The following is a 16,830-nucleotide window of genomic DNA, read 5'->3' as shown; positions in this document are numbered from 1 at the left end:
TATCTACCATCTGAGCTGGAATTGGCCATTTCTGCAGCTTGGAGGATCAGGAGACTGTGTACATAAGTCGTGTGATTTCAAAATAAAAGCTCTCTAAGGCGCCACACTATATCATGCAAAACTAAACTTTTTTTTTTCATGTTGAAACATGAGTTTCAGTTGCATTTGTAGGAATATTTGATTGGTTTTAGGTAAAAACATGCAAAAACCAACTAAAGCTCCTTTGGATTCCTATTATGGGAATGATGAAGTGGACTTCTGTTATAGCCAATAATTTTTTTTCTGAACACATTGACAACATATTGTCGAACACTGAGGAAGTGAGTATTGTGCTAATGGAAATGGGTACCACATAACATTTTCTATTTCACCTGAAAATAGAACCAACTGTTGTTTTTTTTCTTCAGACCTTATATTATGTTAAATAACAGCTTCATGATATGATTTTTTGGGTCTACTGATTCAAGTGCTTTAAGATTCAAGTGCTTTAATATACAAAAGGCCACACATTTTCTCATGCTTTACATTTCTTAACAACCTCTTGTCATATCTGTATATTATGTTACCTTAACAATTCATTTTAACTAACATCTCTTACAGTTTTTCACAATTGTTTAAACACATTTCCTGATAGACTACCTCACTTTCTCAAAACTCTAAACACAAATTACAAAATTCACACACAAAATGCTAAATCCTACACTTCTCTTGCAAAAGCACACTCTACCCTCAAAACAGTGTTAACTCTTCACTAAATGGTATTTCCTTCTCAAATGCCAAACACATACATCATTTGAGTAGACATTTCTAAGCACCCACTGAACACTGATGTGCAGAATGGAAGACACTATAGTATGAATGGAAAACACTATATGAATGAATGAATGCCTCAGTAGAATCATGCATTTGTATGTTCAGTGTTACACATTCAGCTGTTGGTTGTAATTTATCACCATATAGTATTCTTATGTATAGGCTACTCAAATAGAAAACAACACACAATTCTTTACTGTAACAACAAATACGTAATATTTTACAGTATGAGTAGGAATGCTAGAAGAAGTGCAGTGTTGTAGGGGACAAGGGTGGCATGGTGATGGAGGACGCCGTGGTGATTGAGTCCAGTTTGAGCAACATTTATTTATTTTTCTTATTTATTTACTTTGTTTCTTTCTTTCTCTCATATATATGTATGTTCTTCTCATGTAGTTATTTTGTTATGTTTTTTCAAATATTGCACTATAGTGGTTACATTGTGTTACTGTAAAAGGGTAGACAAAATAAGCTTTGGCTTCAGTCTACACCTTTTGGTCCTTGTTTGATATACATGCAAAAAAAACAACTTTGTATTGACTACTGACTTCTATAACGTGACGTTGGCCAGGGACCTCTGTGATGGCACGCTGGCCGATTATATTCCTCCCTCGGCGCCTTCTTTTTACAAGGTTGAACCCCGCTTCATCAATGAATATGAATTCAATGGCAAATTGCTGATTGCATATTGCACAACAGCCTTTGGAGTTTAGAAATGTGATTGACTGTGTGTTCTGTGTGAACAGCAAGAGAGGGAATTCAGGAAGAGTGTGCAGGATATTGGGAATTATGTGTAGTGTTGTGAGAAATGTGTGGTATGGAATGGGAATTTGAGTCTAGAGCAGTAAATGTGCTTGGAGTTCAGCAGGATTGGTTCAGCCACCTGAAACATGAGTTTCAGGTTGTGCAAATTGTGTCTGATGTTCCAATAAATGTGTTTAAACAATTGTGAAAAACTGTAACTTGACTTGACTCTTTAAATCTGTCTGTTCAGATTTATCAGTGAATGTTTACAAAAAGGGAGAGTGCAAATCATTGAACGTGTAAGAAGAACTGGACAAAGCCCGTGTGATGTCACCCATACGTTTTCTGTAGGGTGCCTTTGGACCCTCTTGCTTACCGTAGCCACCTGCAGAGAGCGCTGTGCCAGTTGCCTGTGGTAAAGATGATCCATACACACCCTCAGAAACGCCAATGCTAACATGTAGCATGCCAAAATGATCCTCTACCAACCACTGCTATCCAAACAAAACACAACTCAAACCCCAAATTCATATATGGGCATACAGCAGTGAACACAAAATCAGCACATATCTATTTTACTGCTTTTGTAAGTTTCACTGCTTCAAGCAAACCACACAAACGCCGTATCATGAGAAAGCTGAGATTGGCTTTCTCAATCCCAATTGAAATTGTATCGAGAGAGTCTGAAAAAAAACCTTCACAAAGGGATAAAATATGTCTTACCTTTACTTTTTTGTGGTCAAAAGTTTCATTCTAGCTAAAAAAAAATGCATATACTGTCCACTTCTATGACTCTGTGTTAGTTTGAAATTAAATAAGTCTTGTTTGTTCACATAAAGATGAAGGAGCTTAAGAATTAAGTATGGACACCTCCTACAATATACTACCTTAAGATTCACCTCCTTTTGGATTGTCAATAGTGTTTCTAAGGTGAATTCTCTTTGATTTTCTGGGCTTTGATTGATCGATAGATTGATGGGTTACAGGGATGTTTAAACTTTTTTTTCTGTTGTACAGTTGTATTTCAACTGAACAAGGTACTGTATAGCGGTTTCAGTTGGATTTTCAAAATAAGACAAAAACGGTTGTATTTGGATGAATGAATAACCATACATGAAATCTAATTAAAATGCATGGTTCCAAATATTGTTCCCTTTTAAATGGTACATTTAAATGCTCAGCCTGGATGTTCCTTTGTTAGAAAGTCTGTAAAACTGCTCAGGTTCACTGTTCTAGCATCTGCTTTAGCACACATACTCATCACAATATACTTTATTATACTTACTTCTAAATTTATAAATGGATAGAGCAGCTGACTTATCAGTTACACGGTCAAAATAACTCTGAAACACATATCTTGGTAATCTAAGCTTTTTTTGAGACCAAGGTTACACAAACAGCTCTTGTAAAGATGTTGTTATTGAATGAAAAAAGCAGGCCTGGGAAGACAGCTGGAGCACGCCCACCTCATTCATGTCTCATATCAATCACAGTTGGCCATTTTAGCTTGGCTGACTTAGCTTTTGCTAACCCACGCCAACCATCTTACTTCCACGTTGAGTCTCATGCGGACCTAAGATTCGTTGCAGTTCCTGGACCGGCCACTAGAGGCTGGCTCCAAAAGTGAATCAATCTCAATTGACTCCCATGTTAAAATGTCCAACTTTAGAGCAGAAATATAAACATATTTACAGCCTGGTTAAAAAAAAACATTTTGGTCTCAATCGTTTGATTTCACACCCACGACGACTGAGGAATTTTTTTGTACCACGTCAGGAGAGTTTAAAGGAGCTTGAGGCTGGATTTATGAAAAAAATTCGTATACGTTTTAAGTTTTCTAGTAATAAGGTCAGATAAGGCGTTCCAAACCAAAAAGAATGAGCCCTCTAGCGTATCTCTCCGTTGCCTTGAACAGGCTGTGTGCTGCAAAATGTGCTGCAATTCGGGCCCAAATTTCCCGCGCTGTCCTGCGGATGTGACGTAACATGGCGCTGCATGCGCGTTCTCCCCGTTCTCCCGTGCCGGCTTCGCTGTTGGCTGCAGTACCCCCGACGGCCGTCGTGGCGAAGGGTGGCGCTAGAGAGTCTCATTTCTTAAAAGGAGCGTCATGCTCCTTTAAAAGAATCAACACATTTACTTCTAATATGACTGATAAGTAGTCGGCTTAGCAAGTTGCAAACCACTATCACTTCCTCATCTGTAATCGTCACGCTGCCACCCTTCACCAAGCAAACACCCATTTGTATTAACTCAGCATCGGCTAAACGCAGCTAACTTTGAAGCGTTGATTGACTTGCTGTGGGAGTGTTCCTGTCGCAACATGGCTGCGTCCCGTATGAAGGAAAACCATTGTTCTATAATATTAACTGGATGGTACATTGAAAATGGCCGCCCATTCATTTCAATGCAATTTGCTCAGCCAGCGCATACGGCGAAAACATTTCTGACTTCCGGGTTTACTTCCGCGTTAAGGGGCCCATAGTGCATGCGCAGTTGAGTTACCTCCCATGATGCTCTGGGGCCTCCCATCATGCCCCGGGGCAACATCAATGGCACCGACACGGCCGTGACGTCACGCCCAGAAAGAGACTTTTCTTTGACTTTTCTGGCCGTTATAAAACATTTTTGACGGATATAAAGTCCATGACTTAAAAAAATAGAATACAAAGATTAGTAATTGCCGGTGATTACAGCTGGAGGTGTCCTGTGAACAGGCTTCTCTTTTACTATTGCGGTCTATGGGAAAAAAGCTTTCTGGACCCCATGGGATTTTTTGTTGCAGTACCGCGGCTGGCCACTGGGAAAAATCGGCGTGCCTTCTGAGTGCGAGATTGGGGGGCTGTGGAAAACAGGCTTCAAAACTGGTTGTCAGAAACCAATGAGTCACGTAACTGAAAGCTTCGTCCATTGTTTCATACAGTCTATGATGCTGATTAATATGACCCTACTTTTATTTTGTTCTCATCAGATTTGTCCAAATTGAGTTGAGTTCCGGAGATGCAACCAAAACAACACCCGAAACAATGATATTTAACTAGGAGGGGATGTACTGTAGGTGGGCCAGTCTACCAACATCGCAGCCTGATATACTCCAGGCAGGGCCGCCGCAAGGGGTGTGCGAACCGTGCGACCGCACAGGGCCTCGCGCCCCAAGGGGCCTCGCGCCCCAAGGGGCCTCGCGCCCCAAGGGGCCTCGCGCCCCAAGGGGCCTCGCGCCCCAAGGGGCCTCGCGCTATGGGCCGTTTTTTTTTTTTTTTTTTCCCTTATAAATATCAACAGTCACGTTCCATTACAGAACTAAATGTGTACTAGTCTGTGCATATCAATAAATATATATGCAATGATGCGCGTGTCTGTTGTTCAATACAACTGATCAGACCAAGCGCAGACACAAGCTGCTCTGATCCAGACGGGTGGAGTTGGAACAAACTGTCACACAATGTCGAGAGAACGAGACAGAATCAGGAAATTTCCATCAGGGGATGAAAAAAGAAAAAAAACTAAAGAAAATGGAAGAGTTTAATGCCTCTCTGAAAGGCTCGTTTGATAAAGTTGTTACAAAAATCACCGATCTGACCGGGTCTCCAGCAGCCGCGGGGCACCGCGTCGAGGCAAGCCCAGATGATGATGAGGCAGGAGAAGGTATCCAGTATTTTGCTAATTGGAGAGTTAAAATTGCGCATATAGACACCCGATCCGACCCGAAAAACCCCAAAAATTTCGCAAGGGCCTCCCCACCCATTTCGCACAGGGCCTCGCAAATCTCTCAGGCGGCTCTGACTCCAGGTTTGAACAAAGTTCCAGTTGAAAGGACCCTGAAGTGTTCTACTGCGGCTCCCGGCTCCACACTGGAGGAGCTGCAAGGCTGCCAGCAGGACATCCCATAATAATGACACCCCTTACTCTCCTGACCTGCAGCTGAAGTCAGGCAGCTCGATCATAATCATTAAAGCCTGCATCCCGGATTCTCTCTAACAGAGGGCCTGTGTGTGGATGTGTGTGCGGGTGTGTGCATGCAAGAGTGGGGACAAGCCTGGAACACGTCTGTCAACGCCTTACGCGTGAAGCGTAAAACAACAGCAGCTAAAATGGGAAGAAACGCAGAGCCCCTGACCTCTTCGGTCAGATTTAACGACCTCAATTATCCAGTCGAGTCAGAGAGGAACACAAGAGATAAACACGTCAAACACGCCGCCCAGGGGGAGCTCTGCTAATAAACAAAACTGAATACCAAGCAGTAGCACATGGAGTGAAGACTAAACAACAAACAATTAAAACCAGCTCGATGCTCAACAGCGCGGGGAAGGAAAGTTAATCATGAACCTGACAGCTTGTCCTGACAGGAGACAGGAATGCTAATGCTTACGGATTAAACTAATGGATTTGGAAATAAGGATCCGGACAACGTCATCCGTCTACCCGGAGCTAACTGCTTTGTCATGCAGCTGCCGTAACAATTTCAAATTTCATACATATTTCCATCCCATTCACCAGAAAGCCTGATTTAAACTGCACGCTGAAAATAGTTCAGGTTTTGCATTACATTGTTTACACTTCCACAGCCTCATCCATCATTTACTGATTTTGTCATAGTAACCACTTTAAAATGTCAACACGTTTTTCAGCTAAACAAAGCATATTATGAAAATAGATTATTCCTCTATGAGATCTTTTTTTTGTAGAATCATACATCAATTTAAATTAAAAGGGGTTGGGGTGTTATTGGTTCTACTGCATGATGCAAAAAAAGTGCTTAGCTGTAGGAACAGTCTTGGCTTTTGACCTCAAACCCGTCCTTTTCCACTGATTTCACCGATGTCTCACAATGTTTTTCTCCATCATCTTTGATCCGCCTCACTTCCTATAGTGCTGTCATACATTTCCAGGACACATGTCAAAGGTGGGATGGCACAGTTGAGCGACTCACAGCCTCAGGCTTGTGTGCTGACTCCGGCCGTCTGCTTCAAAACAGGATGAATGAGGAACAGGCCACTCTCACTCATGGTAACGGGCCGCAACAAACAGCCAGAGCAGGAAATCCGTGTCAGGGAGCAACGTTGGACTTCAGTGACGACACTGCCACCTACGGGTCAGTCTGTGTATCGATCTGTCCTTTAAATGCCTTGACTTTGACTTCCTGATTTCTTTTTCTTTTTTTTTTGTTGGATGGGGGGAGGAGTGGGGTGGTATCTGCATAAAAGTGGAGTCGAAAGTTCTCCTGTGTTTATGCTCGTCAATAACAATATTAATGATTCATCCGTTCTATTTTTAACTCCTTTAACTGAACATGGCTATTAAATTATTACTGAACAACTCGACTCCAGCAAAGCAGAGATTCACTTCGGTGATGCTGAGAAAGTTTGTGTTCTGCTGCTTGTTTTTAAAAGTTGAATACTGAGTCTCATCGATACATGTGTCCTTCTATACACATATATATACAACTAGGAATGTTGCAGGTGAATAATGTTGCTGAACTTGAATCTTAAACCAAAAAATTACTTAGCTTTTTCTAACTTCCTGTTAGATGTAATCAGAGCTGGGTAGAGGAGCCAAAAATTGTACTCAAGTAAAAGTACTGTTACTTAATAATATGACTCAAGTAGAAGTAAAAACTAGTCATCCAAATAATTACTTGAGTAAAAGTAAAAAAGTACTTGGTGAAAAAACTACTCAAGTACTGAGTAACTGTTGAGTAACGTCTGATTTATTTTTTTAACACAACTATTCAAACTGACAAAAGTACAAAATAATCATCTTCAGGCAAATTAAATCAATGAAATAATAAAATAAATTAAAATCAATAAAAAATAAAAAAGCTTAAATTAAAATAATCTTAAAGTAAATACAAGTACTTTAATAAATAATAAAATAAATAAACCCAAATAAAAAAATAAATTAAGCACAAGTAGCACAAAATTTCAAGCCTTTGTACTTTTCTTTTTTAACCAGGCAGAACTAGAACAAGCCCATGAACTCATAGAAACTCTGTGTGTGTTTGAGTCTGTGTAAATGTGACAAAACATGCAAAAAGAAACATTTTTCCCAAAGAATCGCCCAGTGATGTCATGAGATTGACGCGTATGCGGATAAAAGGGAAGTAAAAGAAAAGTAACGAGCTCAATGTAGCCTAATGTAGCGGAGTAAGAGTAACAGTTTCTTCTTCACAAATCTACTCAAGTACAAGTAAAAAGCATAGTGATTCAAAACTATTCCTAAAAGTACAAATTTTCCCAAAACTTACTCAAGTAAATGTAACGGAGTAAATGTAACTCGTTACTACCCACCTCTGGATGTAATATGTAAATTGTAAGGCTTATCTTCTTGTTACAATACTTATGTGACAGGGCACCCTGTAGAATGAGATGACTGTTGACAAAATGCAAGATCTGTGTTGTCAGATATTAAAGCTAACTAACAGATCAATTATTGCCAAATACGGACCTTTGACAGTATACATTACCGGCTGGAAATTAAATTCTCACATATCATTTTATCAAGTTTCTGCCGTCTCACATCTGCCATCAAATTCAAACCACTGATTTACATGTAATTGTTTCTTCAGAAAGTATACATGCACATTTTAAACATTTGAAGTACCGTATTTCAGCAGCAGCAGCCAAAGCAGCAGCAAAAGACGTCCGTGTTTCTTGCTTCCTCTACCCTGATTGTGCAACCTGACCTGTACATCACCCAGAGGAAAAGGTTTTTCCCTTTACCTTCCCGAGACTGTGAACTAAAGTTATTACACTTCATGGAGAGAGTTTGCGTCATTTCCTCCGCTGGCCCAAATTAATTATTGATTAGTGCAGCTTTGAAAAGTTAAAACGATAAAAAAAAACAAGGTTCCAAGTGAAGGTTTAAAGGGCAGTTGCAGTATTAAATGTTTTATAACTCGATGTTTAGATGCTGTCAGCAGTGTGGACAGAGTTCAGGCGGGATTGTTTTAAGGAGGGCCTGTAAACTTCGTGACCTAGAGTACAAGTTACTCTTTACAATAACTGAAACAGATGCTTGAGATATAAGATAATGCAACTCGTCCAGTAGTCAACGAAGTATTCACAAATACTGGATAAAGTAACCTGCAGCAGTGGCCAGGATCATTTTTCTCCTGCTGTTGTGTGGCAGTGCGAGCACTATGTGATTGTATGTACAATGTATTACTACAGCAAACACGTAGTACTGGATGTGAGGAGTCAGTTCCCCAGAACTCTCGCGAGTCTCATGTTCTGCAATAGAAGGAATGCGCATCACGTTACAGATGCGACTTCACAGCGGGTTACTGAGTGGCAGGAAGACTGAGTGGCCGCGTAAACCTTCAGTTTGAGCAACTTGAAAACATCTAAAATGGGAAAGAGCTGTTGTGAGATCGACTGTACTCATAGATTTTGCAAGAAATTGGAGTTATCATTTTACAGACTGCCGACAAATAAGCTTAAGAAAGACAAATGGGTCGCTGCAATTCGCAGAAACAACTGGATTCCAGGCACCGAAACGTGGATTTGCGGTTCACATTTTGTATCAGGTAATGTTGGATTTTTGGGTAACGTTAAACGGTCAAATCATAAAGTTCCGTGTCCTCATTACTTTAATTTCTACAACAAATCCTGCCTTGAAGTAGGACCAAGCATCAAGACTTTTGTATGCCTTCAAACTTTGCTTCGTGTATTTCCCCGGCGTAAAAAATTAAGTGCATATAAATATCAGGAAACTCGATTTGTGGCCAAATATTAATGTCCATGGACCTCTGGTTCTTTGGGTGACTGACTGTATGGATCACTGTCAAGTCCAACTGCCTTTAATTTAAGCCGATTATCAGCTGTTATCCCGTCTTTTCCACAGTTTCCCCTACTAGTTGCAGCCATTTTTGCCACTCAGTGTGAGTAAGGGTCCAGTGGGAAAGTGACGTCAATGCATGCCCTCTATATAAAAAATAAATTCCTGTAACATCTTTGACAGAGATTGTTATATGTGCAATAAAAAGTTCCAGGATGTTGTTTCATAGTTTGCTGCAGCCAGATCCAAACACTAATAACCCATTTCCTTCAACTGATCTGACAGCAGGAACTTTGTGATTTTAATGTTTTTTTTTTGTGTTTTTTGTTTCTTGTTTGTTTGACAGACGGACGTTTACAGAGCAGCCAGTTGGGATCATTACAAAATTACAGTCCAGTAGCACGACCCCATCACGTATAATTGTATTTACAGAGCATTAGGGAACAGATAAATTATTGACCATATCAGATTTAAGTGCGACAGAACCAGAGAGTACTGATGAAGCTATCCAGTGCTTTTAATCATCAACTTAGGTCCTATCATTTATTTATGTCCATTTTTGCATTTTAGGCTTTCAGTGTATTAATAAAAAGGTTGAGACAATAAGGTTTTTATTGATTTGTAATGATGCCTTTAAGTAAAAGTTCCACTGAAGACAAAGTGATGCCCCTCTGCTCATCTTTGGTCCTTGCAGATTTAACCTTCATAGGTCCTTGTTTTGTACCACATTCATCAATATACCGTAAGCTGATAACGTCACCTGCTTATAAAAACATGACCTCACCTCCTGTCTTACATGAAATTGCTCCAGAACCAGCCATTTTGAAATGTGCTGCAGGCCTGGGAAGGCAAAGTTGGTGGATGTAAACATATGAAATGAAAGTGACCTAATAAAACATGACATATCATGGGTTGATACTGTCTGCAAAACACAAAATTCAAAGTTAATTGTCAGAATCATTACTTTTTCTTTCTTCCCATTTGCGCTGGCATACTCTCCAGTCTTGTTCGAGGTTGCACAAAATCAGCACATACCTCTTTGCGCATATTACAAAACATTGTTTTTTTTAGTTCATGAGAAGATGAATGTGGGAATTTCTTTATTGTGTTATTAAAGAAATCAGATTTCCTGAATCTGAATAATCTCTGGTGCACTTCAGTGATGTGGGTTTCCCTGATTACTAAAATATAACCATGGTACATACTTCTAATTGCCTCTCCATCAACCTTGGCTGTACTTCCCACACAAATTCAGAAAGCTGAGGAGGAAATGCCAGCGCTGATAGGAAACAAGATTCCAGTGAGAAATCTGTAACAAGTCTCTTTCCTCATCTATCGGACGTTCACATCCACACCCTTCCTCAGGACCAGCACCGCCATTACTGCTTAACAGCTTCCACCTTCCTAAAACTTCCTCTTTGCTTAATTTCTACTGGCAAATATGCAATGGGAGTTCAATGACTTCCTGCTGAGAGGGGAAATTGCACTGTGAGTTTGTCTGTGATGACGTCCGCCGCTCGTGATAACTCGGCTTCCCTTTGCAATTTCAGCAAAAATTTAAACAAAAACATACAGAATGACAATTAAAAATCAGTGGGATCTGATGAGCTTAAAAAAAACAGTGAAAAACTATGCAGGGTAGTTCAGCTGACATCGATTGATATCCCTCAACATCTGCAGTTGATTTATTACTGAATAAGCAAAGCTGGTAAACACAGCAGAGAAACAGTCATTAGGTTTTTTCGGTGTCTACTTTCTACCAATGTTTGGACAAAGCCTTAAATTTAAAACACACAGCCACTTCTAATGAGAAACATGTGACCTAAAACCCACTGAGAACCATGATATTCATTCAATAACTGATGAGTCTGTTTGTCTCACTGGGGCCCTTCAGTCTTGATCACTGAAAAGTTTTACTGCTCTCTAATGCACATTTTTTATTGACTGAGAGATGATAGATGATATGAGAGAACATATTTAAAACTGCTAAAGTGACAGTTCAGTGTAGTCTGGTTTTGTTGACTGACTGTCACAGTTATTTAGTTCCTGTTTTATTTTGAAACCTGTGTCTTTTTTTAAGAAATGTCTTGACTTCCTTTGTTTCCCATGTGACCTGCTTGTCTGCACCTGTGTCTCATCAACCCTTCTGTTTATATCTGGTCTTGTCTTTCCCTATCTCCCTGTTGGTCCGTACTGTTTCCTTCTTTTCATGTGTCACGTCAGGTTTCTTTGGATTTGTATCCTGTTCATGTTCTGGTTTGTGAATCCTGCTCAGCAGTGCTTTTGATTTTGTTTAAATTAATAAATCACTATTTTTGGAACTCCTGCCTCCTGGGTCCTATCCTCCAAACCCGTGATACTGACATCACATGAATTTAGAATCTGGACAGGATTAATTTGATTGACTGTATTTAAATGATTTGGATATAACTGGAGTGTAATTGAACTGTCACCGGACTGGTGATCTGTCAAGGTTGTATCCCCGCCTCTCCACTGGCATAGACTCCAGCCGACCCCCGCAACCCAGGAGAAAACAGGAACGGATAACATGTGGACTGATGAATGGGGGTTGTCTTTGATTGGACCGTTGTGGATTGGTTTTCCATTGAGATGGCTTCTGTTACGATCTGTTACTTCTGTTATCTGATTCATTGGTGTGCCATCTCAACAAAATAGGAATTATTATGAAGAGTTGGTGGGTTTTATTTGTCAACTCTAAGATAAGATAAGATGTAATCTCCCTTCCTAAATGCAAAAAAAAATTAGCTTTTTTTTAGTGGCAACTTATCAAATTAGTCAATACGATTAGTTGTGCTGCATTGATATGGATCGGTGCACAACTAATTGGAGCACCCTTAGTTTTAAGAAAGATGCTGCTTACACAACTTAAGCCACAGTGGATAATGATGCTGTAAAACATATTAGCAATACATTTATTTGTCATGTTCAAGGCCAACAGTTAATTATTCGCCTTTCACTGATTTGTCAAGAGGTCAATAAAAAAAAAGTTGCTTGGTTTAGTGTTAAGAAACAATATCATTGATATTGTAATAGATAAATACATAGCTTGTCAGCTGTTTTTGTGACTCTCTGTCACCAGATGCACCGCTGGTTGCCTGACACATTTCCTATTATTGCCCCAAAACAACTGAGATGATCCAGTAATTCTGAAAGTTAGTTTTGATAATCACCTCAAAAATCCACACATTTATCTAAGACCCATCATCATGGCCGTCATGTCACGTAAATGAGGACTATGTATTTGGCTGCTGAGATTTCTACCTAGCGAGCGTACTAAATAACTAGCGTCGGCCTCTCCGGTCTTGTACTACCAGTTCCTGCCATGTGTGGCGGTAGCGAGCAACATAGCAGCTTCAGTACAACATGATGACTCAAAGTCAAACGGTTTGTGAGCCTACTTAACCGGCAGATTTAGATCGGTAAGTAACCCGCTGCTGATTTTTGTTTCACTGAACATTTTTGATGGTAGAGTAAATCAAGTGACTGTTGTCATTTCAGTGTCAAATGTATTGATCTCGACTGTGCCTCACCTGCTACGGTTCTGAAACAGAGATGGTTTTAAAAGTGATGGTGAGACAAATGATTGCACTCTTATATTATATACAGAGGTGAATAGAGTAGCCAAAAATTGTACTCAAGTAAAAGTATTGTTACTTCAGAATAATATGACTCAAGTAGAAGTAAAAAGTAGTCATCCAAATAATTACTTGAGTAAAAGTAAAAAAGTACTTGGTGAAAAAACTACTCAAGTACTGAGTAACTGTTGAGTAACGTCTGATTTATTTTTTTAACACAACCATTCAAACAGACAAAAGTACAAAATAATTATCTTCAGGCAAATTAAATCAATAAAATAATAAAATTAATTAAAATTAATAAAACATAAAAAATAGCTTAAATTAAAATAATCTTAAAGTAAATTGAAGTACTTTAATAAATAATAAAATAATAACAGAATAAAAAAATAAATTAAGCACAAGTAGCACAAAATTTCAAGCCTTTGTACTTTTCTTTTTTAACCAGGCAGAACTAGAACAAGCCCATGAACTCATAGAAACTCTGTGTGTGTTTGAGTCTGTGTAAATGTGACAAAACATGCAAAAACAAACATTTTTCCCAAAGAATCACTCAGTGATTCCATGAGATTGACGCGTACGTGGATAAAAGGGATAAAAGAAAAGTAACAGCTCAACGTAGCCTAATGTAGCGGAGTAAGAGGAACAGTTTCTCCTTCACAAATCTACTCAAGTAAAAGTAAAAAGTATAGTGATTCAAAACTACTCCTAAAAGTACAACATTTCCCAAAACTTACTCAAGTAAATGTAACGGAGTAAATGTAACTCGTTACTACTCTACCTGTGATTATATATTATATAAGATATATATATATCCTCTGTTTTGATTCTCAGATTTTGTGTTTTGATTATCAGAGTTGGGGTTTTGATTTGCAACTGACGCCATGTAATGGACGAGGGGTGTGAGGTAGGCCTGGGCGATAAACCGAAAATTTACCATTACCGACATTCTCTGCGATGACCAACATCAATTTTCCCATGTCTGTCAATTCTGTGTTTTGATGAAAGAAAAGAAATGTCTTCCTGTGACTCCACCCATCCAGTGTGAACAAGAAGGTCAAACCCAAGAAAATGTCTGATGGTTCAAACGAAGAAGCGGCTGACATAACAGGGCTGTTTAGTGTGAGACTCACGCAATCATGCATTTATCGTTATCGAGGTAAAACTGCCCAATTTATCGTGATATTGATTTGAGGTCTATATCGCCCAGCCCTAGTGAGAGAGTCAACTTTTTTGGCTTCACATTACACATTGACCTTGAACTTTCCTTCTACAAACAAAGTTTATCTTTTTTTTTTAAATCACACAAGTTATTTCACTCAAACTCAAACTTCAATAACGGAGAAAGAGGTAGAAACTCAAACTCAGACTGTAAAAGTGCAGGACTCCCTCGGTAAACCTGGCAAGATCTCAGTTACAAAAAAAAGAAGAAAACAACCCCTGTAAACTATCCTACAGAACATAATTAAATATTCTGAACCCGCTGATAAAATCATTCTGAGATGTTAGATTAGAAATCTGAGAGGAGCACAGGCACCCAATTCATCCCCAGAAGGTCACATGTCATTTTATCATTATTAGATAATAAACAAAGTCCATGCCAGCCTTGCATGCTGGCATTCCTCAGCACAGATTTGCTGATTTATTTTTCCTTTTTCTTACAGTTGAATGCTGCTAATCAAATGTGATATCTTCCTCAAAACGGTCACTGAACGGTCAGAAAACAACCCTCAGTCAATACTGGATGTCTTGGAGAACGTACTCTGAAATAGGGAGAGTGAGTCTGCTTAAAGCATTAACGTGGAAATCTGGCAACATTTAGAGCTGGGCCCTCTTTGACATGTAACCAAGCCATTAATCAACGGTGCGTTTGTTTGCCCTCATCTCAAGAGAGACACTGATTCGCCCGGGACCCCCCTCCCACCTCCCACAGAAGGCAGAGGAAATACCGCTATGATGTAATCAGCATCTGCTTTTGCCGCTGCATGACATAAGTTTGCTGTTTGCAGAGACGCAGTGAAGCATTAAAGTGCACTCGCAAAACATTTTGTTTCTGTCTGGCAGCATTTGCTCGCTCCGTGCTCGCACAAGTTGTTGGTCTTGTTCTTCTTTAATTCAGTCTGCATTGTGACAAAAATCCACTCGCGACGTGAAGCGTTCCTCTGAATCCTGTTAGTTTGCAATCATCTCCAGGGGAAAAAAAGAGTTATTATGACCATTGCAAGCTGTAAATCAGTGTGCTTTTACTTTGAAGTAGAACATAAATCTAAACTTCTAATGTAACTGAGAGTTGATGACATTCTAAGGGTCAAAGGACAAGCACACACCTTCAGCTCGTATAACGTTTACTCTTTGATATAGTGTACACCTATAAATCCCAACATGTGAAGTTTCCATTTGTTTATCCATCTTATGCTTAACTGTTATCAAAATCACGGCTAAAATCAACATAACTATCCGTCCAAGTTGGATATTTTTCACATCCAGTCACTATGATTAAAAACAGCTTTACTTAAAAGCAGTTTACTTGAATTAAAACCTCAGATTCAATTAACTGTGGAAATGCAATACCCGTGCTTTGTTTAGACTTTGCTGAGAGCGTCTACGACGACGTTGACACAGACAATCAAGGGATGAATTCAGAAACGGTTAATGTGTAACCGGACTACAAAGATGTGATATAAGAGGCCACGGTTGAATTCCAACGCGGCAACCAACGTCATTTCAGCACCACGTCTACTCGCCTTGAGCCCACACATATGTTTCATATCTAAAAGCAGAAATGTCATGCATTTCTAGGAGAGAAATTCAATCATTGTCCAAAGCCCGGTTCATAATTCTTGTTTAGAGCCAAATGTTTTTAGGGGATTTCTTGTTCAATAAATCAACACAAATTAAAACAGCAAGGAAAACATCAGGTATTTTTTTTAAATCAGGCTATAAATGAAATATGAACAAATCCCTCTGTCAGAATGTCAGATTGCCAGCAAATTTATATTTTGTCAAAACCTTTAATTTAGGTTTTCTTTCAGTACCTATGAAGCACTAAATCTGTGAAACTGCCGTGTAAATAACAGAGAAAGTCAACAATAGAAAGAGGTGGAGGAATATGTCACAACCAAACCTAAGTACAGGATACGTTTGCAGTTTCACGTCAAGTGTCTATTTTTATGAGGGCCCTTTATGAGCAGGAGCGCTCTATACATTTATCTTCCCTAGTAAAGGTCAGAAGTTGCGGCGATGAATGCTTTCCTCCCACATTTTAACCCAACAACTCATTTCAGGCTCACAGGCACGTTGAGATGTGGGCAACGGGGGAACAATGGGTGGGGACCCTCTGCAGGGAAAATACAGGAAATGTACAACATGCCAACTGAGGCTTTCAAGCCTCTCAGATGAGGCATCTTGTCTCTTCCATACTGACTGTGTGATGTCATAACGGTAACAGGATATTTCTTTTGCTGCTTCCATTCTTGCTTTTCCTTTCTTCGATACGTTTTTATTCACGTCACCTGCCATAAACATTTGTTACATCTGGTGAATCTTTATCCCTCGGCGAACTCCTGCTCTCCCCCACAAATCTCTGAGATGTTTTCTGCCGCTAGGTCGCATTAAGAAGCAGGTTTTTGTGTAGATATTATTCACTTTGAATGCCAAATTGAATCTCCAAGGAAACTGTCTCCAACAATGAATAAACCCTGGCAAGAGAGTGTTTGAAGTCATTTTTGGGAAGTTGCTTCATGTTTATGCTATGTAACGGAGAGAGAAAAGATGTTTTTTTCTGAACATCTGCATGTTTTAACTCATTAGTGAAACAAAGAAACTTGAAGACTATTTGATATCCTGCATAGTAACATCAGCTGTTGGGATAGATGTTGGTCTTAGGTCTCGCTGCAGGAAATTT

At 39.5% G+C, this 16,830-nt stretch overlaps 1 protein-coding gene across 3 annotated transcripts in view; it reads right to left on the bottom strand.

The window, feature by feature from the left end:
* The window catches only part of arhgap36 (Rho GTPase activating protein 36), a 102,826-nt gene that overhangs the window by 69,921 nt on the left and 16,075 nt on the right, over positions 1-16,830 (bottom strand). The window contains exon 1 of one of the 3 annotated variants that reach the window (XM_061710732.1): positions 8,155-8,270. The exons of the other annotated variants lie outside the window; for them this stretch is intronic. The gene's annotated coding sequence lies outside the window, so the exon portion shown is untranslated. Of the gene's footprint in view, positions 1-8,154; positions 8,271-16,830 lie in introns of those variants that run through there. 3 annotated transcript variants of the gene reach the window in all.

Source organism: Cololabis saira, chromosome 20 (assembly GCF_033807715.1).
Source record: "Cololabis saira isolate AMF1-May2022 chromosome 20, fColSai1.1, whole genome shotgun sequence".
Lineage (NCBI taxonomy): Eukaryota > Metazoa > Chordata > Actinopteri > Beloniformes > Belonidae > Cololabis > Cololabis saira.
This window is presented reverse-complemented; position numbering and strand designations above follow the sequence as displayed.